This window comes from Siniperca chuatsi, linkage group LG18 (assembly GCF_020085105.1).
Source record: "Siniperca chuatsi isolate FFG_IHB_CAS linkage group LG18, ASM2008510v1, whole genome shotgun sequence".
Classification (NCBI taxonomy): domain Eukaryota; kingdom Metazoa; phylum Chordata; class Actinopteri; order Centrarchiformes; family Sinipercidae; genus Siniperca; species Siniperca chuatsi.
Genome location: NC_058059.1, coordinates 16,026,348 through 16,045,738, shown reverse-complemented (window position 1 = coordinate 16,045,738; position 19,391 = coordinate 16,026,348).

Genomic DNA, 19,391 nt, shown 5'->3' with positions numbered 1-19,391 from the left:
TGAGCACACTCGAAATGTTGGAATTAATCCCTCATTGCACAGGTAAACTGCATTCGCAAAACAACAGCAAGTACAGTAGGTCAAAGTAGAACCAGAAAGTCTGTTTATAAACTGTGGATGTGGATGGATGTTTTAAAAGGACAGTTTGGATTGTGATTTTATTGTTCGCCTTTGCTTCTTTTCCAAATAACTTTGGATTACCTGATGGTCTGAAACCTGCATGATGGTCTGACAGCTTGTGTTTCTTGCCCCACTGGACTTCTTATTAGCAGTGCTGCAGAGTTCCAAGATCTCAGCAATTAACCTGGTGGTAATGTTTTTGTTGCCAATAGAAAATATGGCAAAATTGAGACCCAAGTTGTAATAAACTGGAATTTCCTTTTAAGTAAAGCCCTCTGGTACTCCTTGTATGTGTCCAGTGTGAATAACGCCACCTTACTGGTGCCCCCAGCAGTTTAAAGTAAATGCTAAGTATTTTTGCTAATGCTATTTTTATGCACATCTGGTAGACTGCATAATCCCACCGCTTGCCCTTGGTGCAGGAAGAGAAAATGGAGCACCATGAAATGCTAATCAAATTTGGGGAAAACCAATTCTAAATTCTGAAAGCCTTATCCCACCCCATCCCCTTGACTCAGTATGTGTGAGGTGTTATCAGTCCCTTGGGGGAAGCAAGGGAACCTTGGCCTGCACAGTGTTAGGGAAGGGAAAGACGGAAGTCCTCAGGGGGAAGAACACCCACACACACAATGGACGCCTGCAGAAAGTAAAACAGGTCAGGACTCCAGTGGTCTGATAAGGCAGAGGACTCATGAATTAAAGAGTGGTGGAGGAAATATGACATTTTTCCTTTCCATTCTGTCTATCGGGACTACTCGCTTGCCAGTGAAATTACCTGGAGAGAAGCTGGTCCGATAATGGACTGCCAGAGACGAGATTCACTCTAGTAATTTCTCTCTGCAGATTGGCATTGAAAATTCAAAACACTTTTGCTGCCTTTTGGGAAATTTGAGAAACAGGGGAGTTACATTGACATAATAGATCATTTGTATCTGCTTAAATACCTATTTTTCTAGTGTGTAATAGAAGCAATTCTTCTGAAAATCATTCCCTGTTGGATGAATATTGGATTTACAAGGCTCATTGTGCATAATTAAAGCAGCCAGTGGGAGCCATCATCATTCCCAAAAGTTATATATGTTCACTTATATTAAGGTTTCACAGTAACATATTACATATCAGTTTTTACTCTGAGCAACAGTGCTTTCCAACGCCACAGCTCCAACCAGCTTACTCATGCAGATAAAAGGCCAAAAGAACCCTGTACTGTTGTTTTGGGGGTAAATGAGTACCTTTGTTCTTCTTTGCTGCTTCTGCAGAGAGGCAAATGATTAATATGGAAGTGGTAATGGCAGAGGAGGGCAGGGATGCAATGGTCTTCTTTCTCTAATGATTGGTTTAAGTGAGTGCTGTAATGGGCTGGGGTGCCAGGGCCAGTGATTTACGGTACTTCCTCCTGCCGTCATGCCATTGAGGCAGCCTGGAGGGGTGAACCAGAGAGTTCAGCCATTCTTTTGCAATAACATCTGAAAAAAAAATTACACATGATATACTGTATATGTGTGTCTATTACTCTTTTTCATTCCTGCAAAGCCAAATGTGGTTCTGCATATTTATCGCAGAGAGAAAGGGAGAAGAGTGGCCGTGTTCCAAGCTAGCCTTTAACTGAGAGTGTGGCTGATGCCATGGAGGTGTGTTCTGGCAAAATGATGAATGGTGCTCACAGAGAGAAAAGCTGAATGCAATTTCTTACCGTAAGCCCCAAAGTTGAAACTTTAAGACGATCCTCACTGCAGTGGTACCTCGAAACAGAACTCCAGAGTCCAGTTTTATCAGATGCCTCTGGAGCAATATACATGAAGCAGTTATTTCTCACTTTGAAAAAGGTTATAATGTCCTCCATGGGGTCTTTTGGTGGGCAAACAAAGTGAAGTGAAGCCTGAGGGGAGGAAAGGTGGGTAAATAGCTTCTCTAATGGAGTCCTAATCTGTGGAGGCAATCTGCAGAGAGCTGCCCCTGGCTGTGCCAGTTGGGATGATGAGACAGAGGTGACAGCGTGGCAGTTATTATTACTGGTATCATTGATCAGACAGCCGCAGCAGCATAGTTGGAGAAGGATGATAGATTCTGTGGCTCCAGCCCAGCTAAGACACAAAGGCTGTCAGGAGTGAGTCAGGGAGGGGCTCAATGTGTCCATGTGGAAAAAAGAGAAAGGATGAGGAGTAGGGGGTGTTGTTCTGTTCTTTCATGTAAATCAGGTGGGGTCTTGGCCATAGTTCAGAGATGGGTTGGCTGTATTTGACAGAAGTCATCCATCACAGGCAGTGACATGTTCCAGATGAAAGAGTTTGTGTTTTAGTTGGAGTACAGAAAACTTTTACTGTATGAGGATTCTGAGAAAATCAGGACTAGTCAGTATCTTTCCATTTCTCTCTCTGAAGGTTTCCCTTTTTTGATCCATAGCTGGGCTCCATATCTTTCCCCTTTGTTATTGTCTAATTCTGGCATCCTTAGTGCATCTCACCCTTTCAGCTTCCTGAAGTCCAGAAAAGAAAGATAACTGGGCCCAAGTTGGGATGAATGTCTATCATTGGGAGTTATATAATTTCATGTCAATAATCCTCACCCACTTATGATTACAGAAGGCACAAATAAGAAAACAAGACTAGTAGAGTCTGTAGCCATGCTAGGGGCTTTGTGAGGCTGTACTAAGGCACAGCTTTACTTATAATATATACTAATATGCTCACAATGACAATGGTAACATGCTGATGTGTAGCAGGTATAATGTTCACCATCTTAGTTTAGTGTGTTAGAATGCTGATGAGCACTAAACACAGAGTACAGCTGATTCTGATTGGAACATCATTAGTTTTGCAGGTATTTAGTCATAAACCAAAGTATTGGACAAATAAAACATTAAGTGAAAAGTTAAGGGATCACCAAAGTTACTACAATTCATCCAGAGGGGTGCACGGATGTCTGTAACACACTGCATGGCAATCCATCTGTGCTGAGACATTTTACTAAAAACCACAAATGTGAACCTCATGGTGGCACTAGAGGAAAAGTAAGAAAATCACCAAAGTCATTTAGATTCATCCTCTGGGAACCATGAATGTCAGCTGATCTCCTGACTTTTCATCTAGCGCCACCAGCAGGTCATAGTTTTCACTCTTCCAGTGAAATATCTCAACAGCTACTGGATGGAGCTACTATTCATTTTCTTTGACTTTTTTATTATTGTGAAGGACTTTACTCTTGTCCCATGGCAGTGCGATATCTTTAGAATTCAGCATGAATAATGCGATTTTCTGCTGACAGCTTTGGCGCGATAATGTAGTTGCAAAAGTCCATCATATCAACTCACTGAACTGAAAACAGGATTTCAGTGCCACGGATTCAGAACCTATGTTCCTATAGAATATGTTCCTAAAATCTGACTTTGTTAAAAAATGTATTTTTCTAGGATTGATATTTTCTACAGAATAATACTACTTTCTACCTGGAAGAGATCTATTGTCGTTGCTGGGTCAGTCAGTGCCAGTTGTAAACCTTCTTGACAGGAGGATCTCACCAGAATGATTTCAACTGACAGAATGTAATTTATGTATAAAACACAAGAATGACCCAAATGAACTTTTTGCACTGCTCTTAATGAGGCTACACTTGCTCATGATATCATTTTGTATTTGACACTCTGTCTTGATCTGCCTCAGATCTGGCTGTTCGTTAGTCTGTCTGGTCTCTCTCTCAGACACACATTTATGATTGATCTTAAGTCAAACCCTGGATGTTCTGAAGACCACTGCATTCATGATGTCAATATCCAAGTCTGAAAAAACAACTTTTAATATCCTAATCTTAAATGACCTAAACTGGTGTATGTAAGAAAGTATTCAGAAAGTAAACATTTAATGCTTTTTCTAATGCTTCTTTCTAATGCCACTTCTTCTCTTTTTTGGGTGGAGAGAATGAGGATCATTTGCTTTGACAGTGTCAAACAGACCCAGACTGTTACCATGAATAACACCTTGGTTTAATATTAATCTTATTTTACAGTCAGTTCAATTTCATACTTTGCAGTCAAACATTGTTCAAACCCACAAAATTTTATCTTAAATTCTAATGGAGATGCCAAAGTTTCCAAAGATACCGAATATGTCAGGCTGAATTTTGGGGAAATGTATGAAATTATGCACAAGACATTGAGAATATTTTGAATTTGATGAAACAATGCAGCCATACAAACATGGAGGATTGGGTTTGAACATTTCACTCATTAAACATTATTTAGCTTCCATGAAGAGTTGAAACATGCTAATGTAGAATATGTCATACTGTCAAACAGAGTGAAATGAGATGATTTTTCCAACCTTCAAGATAGACTGAAAAGCCTGGTTTAATTTTGTATTATGGTAACCTAGTGCCTAGTTAGAGGTATATTGATGGGGTAGCCTAAACTGTGAAATTACAATAGTGTTACCCTGAGATCTACAACTAGCCTAACTTTATTGTCATTATGGAAGAGATGATTTTGGATAAACTGACATTAATATTATTCAGTGTTTGCATATAAATTGATGTAGTTGCTGTCCGTTATAGATTGGAGAATGTCCATTTTGTGATGGTGAGATATGCCTTCTGATTGGCTAAATGCATACAGCCTGTGGGACTGATTGCCTGATTGGCCTTACCTGAGGAGGTGTTAGCTACATCTGTCTGGAATGTTCCTCAGTTTTACCCGATGAAGGTCTAAGGACTGAAACGTATCTCTAATAAAGCTTATTGCAAGTAAAATGACAATGTGTGGGAGTTCTCTTTTCTCTGTCCAACCTTAAAGAGACAGCATCACACCTGGACTGTACCGTACATCCCTGCACTGGCTACTGGTCAAGTATAGGACTGAGTTTAAGGTTCTGTTATTTGTTTTTAAAGCTTTACACGGCCTGGTGCCCCAGTACATCTCTGAGCTCCTCTGCCCCCTTTCCAACCCCAGATCTCTCAGATCCTCAGACCAGCTGCTCCTGGCTGTCCCTCGATTGAGGCGAGGTGTAAGGTCAATTGTGCGTTTGCAGGAGCCGCCCCAAAGCTTTGAAACAGTTTACCATTTTCAATGAAGTGTTCCCCCTCTGTTGACACTTTTAAGGCTAAACTTAAGACCCACATGCCTTTGAGTGTCCTTAAGGTTTTATGATTCACTTTTTACTCCTCTGTGTTTTAAATGTTCCATCTGTTCCTTTACTTATTTATTTGTGTATGGGATAGTATTGTTATGTTATCTCTGCTGCTTTTTTTGCAGTTACAATGTTATGTTATTTTATTTTATCTGTGTTATTTTATTGTACAGCACTCTGGTTGTTTTTAAATGTGCTTCATAAATAAACTTGATTTGATTTGAAAGCTACTTAAAGGACAAATTAAAGGGTTGTTAAGGGGTAAATCAAAACGCGCCATAATAAATAACGTTAGACTCCTTTTTATAGCTCAGCTTGATAGCCCTGCAAGTATGAAACTCCAAAATAGCCAATATTGAATAAATAAATGAGACATTATGAAACAAATAATATGAATGAATACAAAATAAATACATAAATTAATCAATGTATAATGAAACAATTTAATGATTGTTAAAACTCAACCCATTACTAAAAAATAATATTCCATCAGTCTCATTTTCATAGTAAAAGAGTTTTATAGGACTTCAACTTTATTTTATTAAAGCAATTTTCCAAGCAATATTAGTCACTTCCAAAGGGAGAAGTTCATGCCTGTCTGGCTCACAGCTTCAGCAGCTAGAGGGCAGAGTTGCTCTGGAGCCGAGACTGGGCCTACGCCAACTCAGGAAAAGCTCACCACTGAAGTCGTGGCACATCAGAGCCAGCCCCATCCATTCTGCTGGCTCAAAACCAAACACATCTGGGCCACTTTGATGTGGTCACTGTGAAATGTATTTTGATGCCATGCATGGCAGGAGTAAAGAGAAATCAGGACAGTTAGATCACTGTTTTCTCTTTCTGTTGACCCCCAATTATTTTGACAGCACCCATCAATCCGAGCAGCTGAATCTGGCCTTGTTTACACGCTGCACTGCAGTCATGAGAGTTAGGTCAAATTGTCTTTGCTTCCATGTTCAGTGTTACTGTTGTCCTCTGTCAGGTTACTGTAGCTATAAGCAGTTTGCCCAAACAGAGACACTGTGGAGATGAGACTCCAAATCATTTCCTATCCTATAAACTAACCCCTTCTCCTTCTTTTCTTCTTTTCTGTCTCTCCCTCTGCTGTTTTTTAATGGTAAGCACCACAGTTTTAAATAACTTGCCTGATTGACCACTTGTGTTCCCTGCCCTGCTGAACTTTAATCTAACAATGTCGCCACATCCCCAGATCAGTCAGTTAGCAAAATGTCACATACCAATCCTTAATAACAATGATGTACACAACTACTGATAATATGACCCAGGTTGTAAAAAAAAGAAAATAATTTTCCTTTATCTTGCCAGGTGGCTTTGACACCTCCATGCCCTCAATTATCCCTTTGTACCTCTAACTGTCTCCTGCCCAATCTCCTGAAGCCACTCCTTGTAATTTAAGCTTTCACTGTCTTTTCTGAGACAGTTGGAATTATTTTCTCCTCTATATAGAGCTTTTATGTGACAGTTTTCTGTTAACAAGAGGTAGTGAAATAAAGATTCTCTTCATTATACTTGACTTAGCATTTGGGAAAGGCTTAGGCTGCGATCCAATTTCTAGGTCCAATTTACATCCAGTGTGTTCAGTAACCTTTTTTTTTTTACAAGACTCTGCATATGATTTAATCATATATGCCCTGCTGGGTGGAAGGTGCAACCCTCACCATAGCCTTTCCCTGCCTTAAACCCAGTATGATGCCCTAATGATTGCTGGAGGGGAAATTGTTCACTCTGTCATGATCTGCAGATGCTGCCCTTCTGTACTGAACTTTGCTATTGTGATGCACATTTGAATATTTTTAAAATATGCTCAGCCTTTACTCATTTTACTGAAAAGTCCAAACCTCCCACAAGAAGTTATGTTAGACTCAGCCGAAGGCATTGGCAAGTTCCACAAGTGCACGATGTGGAGATCTTTTTCCTCCACTTTGGCTGACTGAATTGCCAAACCATGTTGGTGTGCTTTATCTTTCAATACAAAATCCTAGAAAATAATCATATTTAATTTTTTGGACTGTTTTATGAACCCAACACATCATCTCATATTATCATCAAGTGAGCAAAGTGCCTCCTGCTCTTCCCTACAAACTAAACTAAACAGAATAAATCACTTACTTTATGATAACCTCATAGGCTTCCATAAAATTCTCAATTTATTTTTTTCTGCTTTACATAACTGGCACAGGACTCCATTAGGTTGGGGGCTTAACACATTTTTCACCCTTTCTCCACTTGAGTGGGTATCATGTATTTGGTGACCTTCCATTGGTGGGATATTTGGAGGAGAGGCATCCTTTTGCACAGAAAATGTTGTGTCACAATTGAGTTGTGGTGCAATTTCATGGAGTCATTTTGCATATGTAAATGAAGCCTTGGGTTTGCTACTGCATGTAAGAAAAGTCAGCTTTCCAATCACCAGCATTGGTTGACATTTGACTGTACAAGTCTGACAATGTGGTCATTTACAGCTGCAGTGTGCTTAGTTGTACTCATTTTTATCTTTGAATTATGTAGGAACAGTTCTGAATTCTGTTACTAAGCATTTCTTTATCTCCTGTATGTCTTGATATCCCTGAACCAAACTCTGGACAAGAATATGCATGGTATCGTTTTGCCTTGCAACGGGTCACAGATCACTGTAATTCAAAAATCCTAATGAAAAAACATTATGTTATGATCCTGTAGTGTCCTAGAACTAAAGTATGCAAACATAAACATTTTCAGATTGCAGTTTAGAACAATAATGATACTTTTTATTCAAAAGCCAATTTCAAGTCCTTCACACAAGGACAATGTACAAATCACAATCAAAGGTCAACAAATATAAACAAGCAGCATAAAACTAATGCATAAAAAGAAATGAAAAACACAGTGTAGATCTGACAAGGATAGCCAGATGCATTTTATATATGTAGATTAAAAAGCTGGCGGGGACGGCTTATTTAAAAAGATGAGTTTTCAGTTATGTCTTAAAAAAGAAAGCAACTGATATGTATTGACGCAAGATCCAGAGGGAATTAAATGGTTAGGACACTGAAAGCCTTGCATGGGTGAACGGAGAGCAAACAGGCATCAGAGGAGCAATGGCAAGGTGAATATAGATGGAGAAAATTGGATAAGAAAGGGAGAGCCAAACCACAGATTTGAACATTTATAATGAATCTACTACACAACCTCCGAGTTAACATGTTATATAAAGAAGCCGGAAAGGAAGGCGCACTAACGTTTAATCAAATATGTAGTCCAACACAAGAGAATTGTAGGATTTTATGAGGTTTGACAAGGCAGTGGATGTCTTGAACAAGACTAAACGTCTACAGCCATGCTAGCGGCTCTGTGAGGCTGTACTTAGGCACAGTGGTGCTATGAGCAAGCAGGTATAAAGTTTAACATCTTAATTTAGCATGTTAGCATGCTAACATTTGCTATTTAGCACAAACCACAGTACAGCTGAGTCTGAGGGGAATGGCATTTAATTAAGGTCTGTGTACATTTTAATAGTTTATTTACGGGATTAAATCTAAAGTGGCAGAAGATGAGACGCAGAAACAAAAACATGAGTCGAATTCTCCTCGTCTTGTTTAGAGGTACAAAACCAGTGATGCCATATGTGGCAGGGCTAAGAAATTTGTAAAACCGCACTTATTATTTTTAAATGACACAAAAAATGTTAAAAGCCTTCCAATATTACAGACCATAAAACATTATTTTTCAGCACTATAGATCGCACACCTTGATGCCATGCCCACAGCCCTGTGTAGACCTATTGATGAAGAGTTCAGACACAGTGCGACACCTGCTGGTCAGTTTTTTTAAGTATAGTTTTTGATGGTATGTCTTCTATTTCCAATCCACTGTTCTTCCACTTCCACTGTCTATTTCCACTGTCCATAGTGTTAATGAGGATAAATTGAGCTTATTCTTTGAATTTTGAAAATAGATATGATGCTTTATTATATTATTTATTCGAAGATTGATACATTCTTCATAATTAGATGAGGCTGTCAACCTGCTGGCAAAGAGGGAAGTAGGGAACTCTTTTTATGAAGGTGGCACAGCGGAAAAATAATTGACAAAGAGCAGGAACCAATCAGGAGCAAGCCCACCCACAGGTGGAATAGTCTATTAAGTTCGTTTTTTGTTTCTGCCACTGTCTCTTTTGTTTTTGTACCTATAAACAAAACGAGGAGAATTCAACTCATATTTTTGTTTCTGCGTCTCGTTAAAAAATGATAGAACGAAAATACAAGTCATTTTCTCATTTCTGCCACTTTTGATTTAATCCAGTAAACAAATTATTAAAACATATACAGACCGATTAGTTTTGCAGGTATTTGATTATTAGCCCACTATTGGATAAATTGAAACGATGACCTGAAGGTGGCGCAAGATGAAATGTCAGAGGATCACCAAAGTTATTAAAATTCATGGTAATCCATTCAATAGTTGCCAGGATATTTCACTAAAAGCCAAAGGGCTAGAATTTCAGGGGATCACCAAAGTCAGTGGGAGTTGTCCTCTGGAGATCATGAATGTCTGTACCAAATTTCATGGCAATCCATCCAGTAGTTATTGAGATATTTCAGTCTGGACCAAAGTGGTTGACCGACAGACCAACTGGCATTATTATCCCTATAGCCTTCTCACAGAATGTAAACCTTCAACAGTCAGATTCTATACTTGCTTTGAAGGCTCCTGAATTCTTGAATTGTAAGGAAATACGGTGAATTATTTCAATTAAAATCAAAAAGCACTAATCACCTTAATACTAGTGCACAACACAATACTATATTAGATATATAAGAGAAGAAAGCTGACATAGTGGTAACTTCTCAGATACAAACATTAACTACATTTAATATGCTTCATGCCACTGTAATTGAATGTTTTTTCAATAATGTATTATTGCATAAATCCATAAGCTGAAATAACTGAAAAGAGGCAGTAAAAAGTAAAGTATTACCAGTGAAGATAATTACACGGGATGCTCAATAAACTGTCTGATTAAATCTTGCTCTTGTGTTAGTGTCACTCTAAAGCAGGAAAACCTGTTTCATCTTCCTCCTGCAAGAGCCTTTATTTACTATTCAGCAGAATGCCCCTTTTAATGAATGAGACCTCTTTAATTGCTCGAGTCTTCCAGAGCCAAATTAATCATAAAATACATCCATATGTGAGTGTGTCACCACTATGCTGACTAAACAATAGGCTGGCTGCTTTTATGTCAGGTGACATGGTGCGTGGTTGCAGAGTAACTCAGTACACAGACACTGGACATTAACTGTTTCTGTTGGGTATTTATTCTGGTTGAAGTGGAAACAGGACATTTAAGCTGAGTATCAAGTGATATTTAGGTTACAAAAGCTTTGATCGATGAGCTCATATGTACTAAGCGATAGTTTCTTTTACTCTGAAAAAGCAGAGAAATGTATTATTTCTTAGCTAATTAACCTGATGTTAAATTACCTTACATATAATATTTGAGCCTTTATCTCTGACACTTAAAACACTACTGCAGTACGTCTTGATGATGTTTCCTCTTATTCTAAACTGTGACAAAACTAGCCCCCAAAAGCAACAGCCAATGCATATTTTTTGCAGATCAAGCATGACTGTATCAAAGTAATTTACATTTATATCTGGTGAGATGAGAGGCACACTTAAAATCTATTACTGCAATACCAAATCCCTGTTCATCCTCTTCTTCTTCCTGCCAGAAAACAAAGAAAGATATATACTGTTTGTGAAGGTAAACCTCGATGATTGTACGTAGTCATTGGCTGAAGGATAGTGCCCTTCTGGCGAATGTGATTAGCCGGGGGCTTTATTACCCTCTGTAAAACATTCCAGACTTTAATGTGCAATAGAGCTCTTCTTTCTTTATGTTGCTGCAGTGCGCCCTGTTCTTTTCTCATTACAAACATGATGGTACTGCAGTTGAACACCTCTCCAACCTCCTCTTCAATGGCTCCACGGAACACACTGTGCTGTCAGTTCACATGCAGCAGCAACGTAAACACTTAACTAACATTCTCTGTTGTTGTCTTCAGCATTTCATTTGTCTACGAGGGCCTTGTTCTGGTTCAAGAAGTAAGAGAAAAATGGAATGCCCACTCAAGGACACGTAAACCAAATCATTGGATTATAACTATGGATGCATTTACGTGTTAGCATCACTTTAATATCGCAGCTGGTAAAGGTGGAGCTAATTGTAACTACTTTATATACTGCTGGGTAGCTTAATCTATAATAATACATCATCATTTATTAGTTGATTGCCAATTCAAATTATAAATACAAAATACAAAGTAACTAGTAACTAAAGCTGTTAGATAGATGTAGTGGAGTAGAATTATAAAGCTGCACAAAAAGGAAATACTCAAGTAAAGTGCAAGTGCCTCAAAATTGTACTTAAGTACAGTACTTGAGTAAATGTACTTAGTTACTTTCCACCACTGCATGTCTCCATGAGTGGACATGTTTTGTGGATCTACTTGAGAAAAGAACATGTATAGCACAGCTTCATGGATTGGATTGATACCATTATCTTTCAATGAGCTTTCACACAAATTACAAGAGAATGTGAAAACACTGGTGTTGTATGCGCTTGTCATTTGGGATTGGCTCATGATTGGATCAGTGCAAACAATAGCAATGCATAATGATGTCAGGTGTAAAACATATATTCTCAGTCAGCTTCTAACTAAGAGCGAGGGGGTCCTACATGAACACACTTTTTTATGCCGAAATAAGAACAGTTTTTGTTATTTCACATTACAGATTTCTGTTTTACTTTTTTTCTCTGTGCTCTCCTCACTGGTTTTAAGTGGGCGGGGCTCATTTAGAAAAAGGTGATGTCACGTACTTCCGTGCACCAAACAGGCTTTTCATAAAAGTAGCATCATGTTTCACAAAGGATTGTCACTCACAAATTGCAGATGAATTTGCAAGTTCTGCAAGGCTTGGTCATAGGTCGCAAGTATGGCAACTGTTTTGAAAATTGTCAAAATTAACAGAAGAGGAAAAATTTTCAAAAAACAGACCCCAGGAGTTAGGTTTCTATTAGGTTATTAGTTGTGAATATTTAATGTAATAGAGATGGGCCTTTAATGAGCATGATCTTGGTTGTTAAACAAAAAGTGAAATCTTGAACATTTTAGTCCTCAGAGAGAAATATAGTGTAATATAATATAGTATAATACTTGTAATTGTCCTCACAAATGAATCTATTTAGCACTCCATGCATGCATTCTAACCATGGCTGGCTCATGAATCAAAGTGCCCCTTGTAATATCAGAGATAATGTTTACCAATTACCACTGGAGCTGAAAAGTAATTGAAAAGGTAACTGATTCAATTTTTGGGAGTGCATCTCTGATTTGCACTGGAGGTTACAGGCAAAGTGTGTTGCGGTTAGCCTTCTAAATAGCTCTGAGTGCATCACAGAGGCCTTTAGTACTGCAGGTAAATGGGCTGGAGGGCAATCTGTTGCTGTCCATCCCACTTATCCAGGGACTGCAATGGGGAGCTGATGTTTGGCAGTGCTGCAAAGGGTGTGGATTACAGAGACACTAAAGGGGCTTTAGCCACCTGGGCAAATGCAGCATTATTCTCCATGTCACACGGCTGAAAAAGGGAATTCTCTTGGCTCTGGGAAAAGACTCTTGTTGATCTATTACCAGATATGTGAGCCGTTTTTTTTTTCCCACATCTGTGATCAGAAAACAATCAGTATTCCTTCCCGTGCAGGGACAAGCACTTTGATGGTACTGTCAGGTGTTGAAATATTATTAACATACATTCCAGGTAGCTGTCCAACCCTTGTAGTAACATTGTCTGACTTGCCTTGCATACAAATCATATACAGATGATTATCTCCTCCTATCTGATGTTATAAAATGTTAAGTTTTCCTTTTATGACTCTGTGAATGACTTCATGACAATGATTCATCAAGCACTTTTTAATTGAAGCCGACTGTTAGGCTCCATCTCAAGGTGTACAAAGTCAGTCTGGAGACGTAATTTACTTGCTGCAAGATTATACATTAATTCAAAAGGTGATGGGTACTTTGTGCCTCAGAATTATACCCTTGCTAGTCTGGTTAATTAATGCAGTTTTTCTTTAATTTCAAAGCTAGGTAGACCTCAGGTGAATATACATAAATTAAACTCAGATGTAGAGATTTCATTGTGGAAGTTACCAAAAGTTTATTATGTTGTTTGCTATCGCTTAGCTCTATATTAGAGTTCTGCATTGATTAGTGGGAGCCTGTGGGGAAACAATAAAACGAGTGGTAATAATTATCACACCTCTATCTGATCTCCCTCACTGTTATTATTCAACAATTACCGTACATTTCCAGAATAATCATTAAAATATTAGATAGGCCTTCCATCTGAAGGCTGACACTTTTAAAAGTACAGTGCAGATATGAAGTAGTTTCTATAGTCAGAGGAGCATCTAAATATTATGTTTAATTATCAGTTCAGGCTCAACCAGCAGCTCACCTACTTCCTTTTTCTGTTGTGCTAATCAATGTGACAAAGATTGAACTGACCTTTTGATGCTCATTAACCAACAACAGAAATCAGATTTCTGCACCTTCTGTACAATTCTGTAAATAAGCATTCAGCCTCAGGAAAAAAGCTGTTAACTACTGCCGTCCAGGGTTTTTTAATGTATCCTGCATTCAAGTAGTGTCAAATGTACTGTCTTCATGAGTTTCACACCATGAAGTGCAACATGAAGATTGTACCATGTTGCATGATCACATCAGAGACATTGCGATTCTACATGCAAAGTTTCAACATAATTGCTCTTGCCAATATGCATGGTCAGTCAGAGAAGGGAGTGCTGCATGTAATTCTCTGTTGCACTTCGTATCTGATTGCTTAACAAGCAGTGGCATGCCAGTGGACCAGTCATTACAAACTCATACTGTGCTGCCAAACGTTGTTTAAACCCACAGTACTTTTTCCAAAATTAGTGGATATCCCAAAGTTCTAGAGTTATCCACAATGTCAGGTTGAAAAGGTGAAGGGGAAAGGTGCAAATGAAGCACAACATTTCTAAAATATTTCCGTTTGAAGGAACAGTGTGGCTATTAAAAAAACACTCTTGGGTTTCAATGTTTCATGCAGTGTAAATAATGCAGTTTCATGCAGTGTAAATAATATGAGATACATACATTAGCTTCAATTAGTTAGAGTTGGAACTATCTGATACAGAGCAAACTGTATATGGTGCTGTCAGACAGAGTGGTATAAGATGTTTTTAACAACCTTAAAGACCTATTTTCTGAATGAAAATAGGTCATACTTCCGTGCACCAACCAGGATTTAGCAACATTTAAATATAAATGTGGTGGCAGTTGTGGGATTGTTTCTTCTCACAGACTGCGTGGTTCTTCGGCTATACTAACATGTAATTAGCATGAGAGTACTGTATATAGTTGTTTATGATCCTGAAATGTTATCCAAGTCAAAACTTTATTGCTGCCCACAGTGCACCAAATGTGGGAGACCCATTAACTACACTGATGGCAGTGTGAGCATAAAGTAAGGTGTTTACTTTTTATTCTGGAATGGTAATGATCAGTCAATGTTTTTTTCAGTCTTTTTTTACAAGATATCATTACTGATGTCTGCGCACATTAGATCTAATGGCTGTATCGTTGGTCATGAACTTTGTAAGTAGAGCACGTCATATCGAATTGGCCGGTCACTCAGTATTACATGCTCTACAGCGTGTAATGGCAGCTGATGACAGTTCGGCCTTGATCCGAGCTCTTTCCCTGACTGCCTGTTGTTGGTAATGGCTGAGGGAGCAGTGGAGTGGGCAAGTAAAGACCTTGGCAAGTTACACATCATTCTCCCCTTGTGGAGGAAAGGTCTCTCTTTGAGACTGATAAATGTTAATTACTCTACCCTGACATCAGCCGGAGAACGCAGCCACAGTGGCAAGAAGAGGGCCTCGCGATGGAGAACAGTAAATTACTGGTGAGCATCTGCTTGTTTTCGCACTTGTGACTGTATATCAGTTTGTATATTAATGTGTGTTTGTGATTACATTTCTTATTTTGATCCTTTATGGGTCTAAAGACATCAGAACTGCTGGACCAGTGTGTGTGAGTACAATATTTGCTTGAATCTTGCTGTCTGGTCATCAGTCTTTAGTGCTGACACCTCTGCTCTTTTACAATCACGGTTTTCCTTCTGTCAATTTTTCCCCCAGTATTTTATGTCCAAGTTGTGGTTTGTCATCCTTAATGTGTCTCATTAAATGACTGATGATAAAATAAGTGCAGCTGGAGTGCCTGTGTCAGGGGATATATACTGCAAACCCACAAAACCCAAAAGCTTTAAAAATTAATTAAGAAAATATGAACGAGACAACAAAAGAAGTATTTATTTGGTGGAGCAGCATATCCTCCCTTCATTTGTCCTCATTAATCAATATAGATCAGCTAACAGTCTCACTCCAAGTCTGCTGAATGGTAGCGGCAAGAGTGTAATGCAGCTAATCAATACTTCAGCGGTTTTGCTTAGAAGAGAACACATGCTCTGTGTGTGAACCAGCCGATGTATCTCCAAGAAATATTAAGAAGAGATAAGCTCGACTCACAGGGGGAGAAATCTTTTCTTCAAATTATCTCACAATCTGACTGTGTGTGTGTGTGTGTGTGTATGAGTGAGAAAGAAAAAGAGACAATTAGAGTAGAATAAACAGACAGAGAGACAAAAAGATGAGCCATTAAGACATTTATGATTGTTTATAAAAATTACCATCAGGGCTAAATTGATGTTAGTGATATTGAGATAAATTCTGTAAAATGTGTTTATTGTGCCAATTAGGTTGTCATCAACACTTTGTAATTTCATGATTTTGTGATTATTTTAATAAACTATGTAAGCTATAATACACAACAAAGTGTCCCGATAAATGGAAATAATGGAAGAGGCAAAGGTGAAAAACAATGCAAAGCGAAGTGAAGAACTTTCTCCACAGACTCAGTTATTGTTTATATTGTATTATATATTGTATTATACTTGTATTATCTTGTTCAACCTGTATTATTATGCTTATACCATGGCCACTTACTACAGGCAAAAATATTTTTTAGAGTTTGTTTATAATCTATGTTTAACGCAGTCAGAGATAACTCATAACATGCCACGAAGCTGAAGTACTGTTTCTATGGTTACCTGTAGTTTAACATGGAGTTGGGAAGTTGGATGAGTTAATGCAGTACATTCTAAGGTCCTGAAAGTAAAGGTCCCATTCATTTTATGCATAGATAATGCAATGTGACTGGCAGTTGGAGCTCTTCATCGGCTTGAATAGGGGTGAAACTTTCACGGTTTAATTATCAGTACAAAAGATTCTAACTGTGTTAGAACCTTTCTGGTTCTTTGATGAAAAGGTCAAAAGAAAGAAGAAAAAAGAAAGCGTCTGTGTATGCAAAAATGTAAAGAGAGATGCCAACTATGACTCCCAAGCAGCATTTCAGTAGGAAACATCCAATCATTGAGCTTAGTTGAAATCAGTTTACTTTCGGATTCTGAATCATTTCTGGATAAATTTGGCAAGTGTGGTGTGGTGTTTTGTTAGCGATTGCAACGAAGAAGCATTTGTGAATTTACTGCAGCTCTGAATCCACCTCTGGCTTCTTCTCCATAGTAATGGTAGCTGAGGGATGGTTATTGTTGTGGTATGTAGAGCCATCTGCCATACCAAACTGACAGAAGAAACATGATTTCTCAAAAAACAGATATGAAATAGCTAAAACTGATATAACATAAACCTGTAGTATAGTTAAATTGTCCAGGAAACTCCTTTGTTTCTGTGTTGAGGAACATTAAAGCTATAATCCTTAAGATTTTCATGAAATCAAACTTTTGAAACTTTTTATTCTCTTACCTCTCTATATAGGGTAGTAGTTTTCATTGTTTGTGGTGGAGTCCGACATTCCCACGTTCGATTCAAATTGTCTTTATACACACAAGTGATTCGCAGGAAATGGTGCATGCATATAAACCAGTGTGACTAACTTTTTAGTCACTGTTTAATGCAATATCACAGCTGCATTAAGTTACTGCTAATATAGACCCAACATTTCCTTCTGCTGCTGATTCACATTAAAAGCATTCAACTGGTGAAATACAGAGTGGCTTTTACTGATAAAGCAGTTGCAGGAAACACAATGTATCTGTCACAGAGGTTAGCACTGACCGCTAAATCAACCAGGACTGACAGCTTAAGGATTATAATTTCATTTGAATTGGCAATTTTTTTAATATTATTAAAAAAAAACTTTGAAATTGGAAAAAATACTTCTGAAACCGGCAATGTCTCCCACTTTGCAACTCTATAACTTGTGCACTAATGTAGAAAGATGGTTAAAATGTTGACCAGAACTATGCGTGATATGTCCTGTTGTGCCACGTTATAACAGAAACCTGCCAGCTGGTCAAAAATGACCATTTGCCATGGTCATGATGTACTAATAGAAAACTAAAAAATAGAGCTTGGTAACATGTTTACTTCACTACTGGTTCTCTCCGACTGTTCCCAGTTCTCAGTGAATTTCAGTGACACTCTTGTCTATGTCCTCTTTGGTCCTTCATGCGCGTTGAGGAATATCTAAAAGGTGCATCACATTGCGAAGGAAGACGTGTTTCACAGCAGCATCTGATCTTTTATTCATAACATATCGCTGTCATTGTGCGTCTGCCTTTCTACTCTCATTCATCAGCACATTATGATATTGTTTTGTTTGTGTTGCTCCTGCTGTGAGAAGGGCATAAAACAATTTTCTTTTTAAATCTCTAATCAGGTCATTCTCTGGTAATGACCCTTAATTAACATGTGTGTGTATGTATGTGTGTGTATGAGGGAGGCATAGAAAGGGGGGAGTAGAGCATCTACTGACTCATTCCTCTGCTCTCTTTTACTCTTTACGTAGGTGAATTCAATATCTACTGCATAATGAAGAAAACTGTTTAACTGCAAAACCTTTTGTTGTAAAAACTTAACAGTGCAGCTGGGCCTCCAGCTAACCTTCTCAATTTAACATTTATAGAGAAAGACCAACGTGATTAATACTTCACACTTAGCCCTTTAAGATTCCTTCCACACTACCACTTGTGCTGCTGTGTCATGATATATGGGTCACTTGGGGAGGAGATGCTTCTGTTCATCTCACAGCTGCATAAGTGACCAGACAAGCTTAACTGACATCACCGCTTAGTGAACTTCACCCAAGGAAATACCACATTGGCTGTTTACCAATAGATCTCTGTGCACAGGCTCTTTAGTTGTAATGCCAGCAGTATACGGCAGATAGATCGAACATGGTGTGTTATCCAAGGCTGTCGGAATGCTGTCAAATACAGGGCTGCAAGCAAACATTCATATTCCCACTGCAACTCGAGGTTTGTTTGTTTAATGGTGTCCACGCCAGGTAGAAGAGTTTGTAGCACACCTGAAGAGTCAAACTTACCAGGCTTGACTCGCAAACTCCTCAAAACAAAACGTGAACCAGAAACAAGCATGCCAAATGACTTTTTCAAAAACTGCAGTCTATCATGTGACATTGTAGTCCAGCTGCAGGTGATGGTGTCTATGGAAGATTTAAACACGTTTGACTGGCCAGTCTGTGCACACTGCTGATCAAAGCCCCCTTTCTTTTGGTTGCAAACCTGTGAGAGCATGCCAAATTTGATTTTATTTCCAGTTTTCCTGGTCTTAATGAGGGAGCAAAGTGGCAACACCAGGCACATGGGGCCCAGAGACTGTGTGCTATTTGATGCTCAGCAGGTAGCATATACTGTGTTTTTAGAGCTTATCCACTGAAAACAGCTGCAAGCTGCAGCTAAAAATGACGCAATGAGAGCGGTGAAAGTGAACCAAAACATGACTTAAAAGGTGCTGAAACGCTCAGTGGAGCTGAGCAGAAAAGCAGCGTTAGGTGAAAATTCTCTGTTTGTTTGTAATGATGAGTGACCCCTTTCACATTACACGCACTCACTTGATCCATTGTTTTCATAAGAAGATTGACTATAGCGTTCAATATAGAGTTCAATGCAATATAGGTTTACTGTAATTTCAGAACAGAGTATAAGTAAAACCGAGCTGGT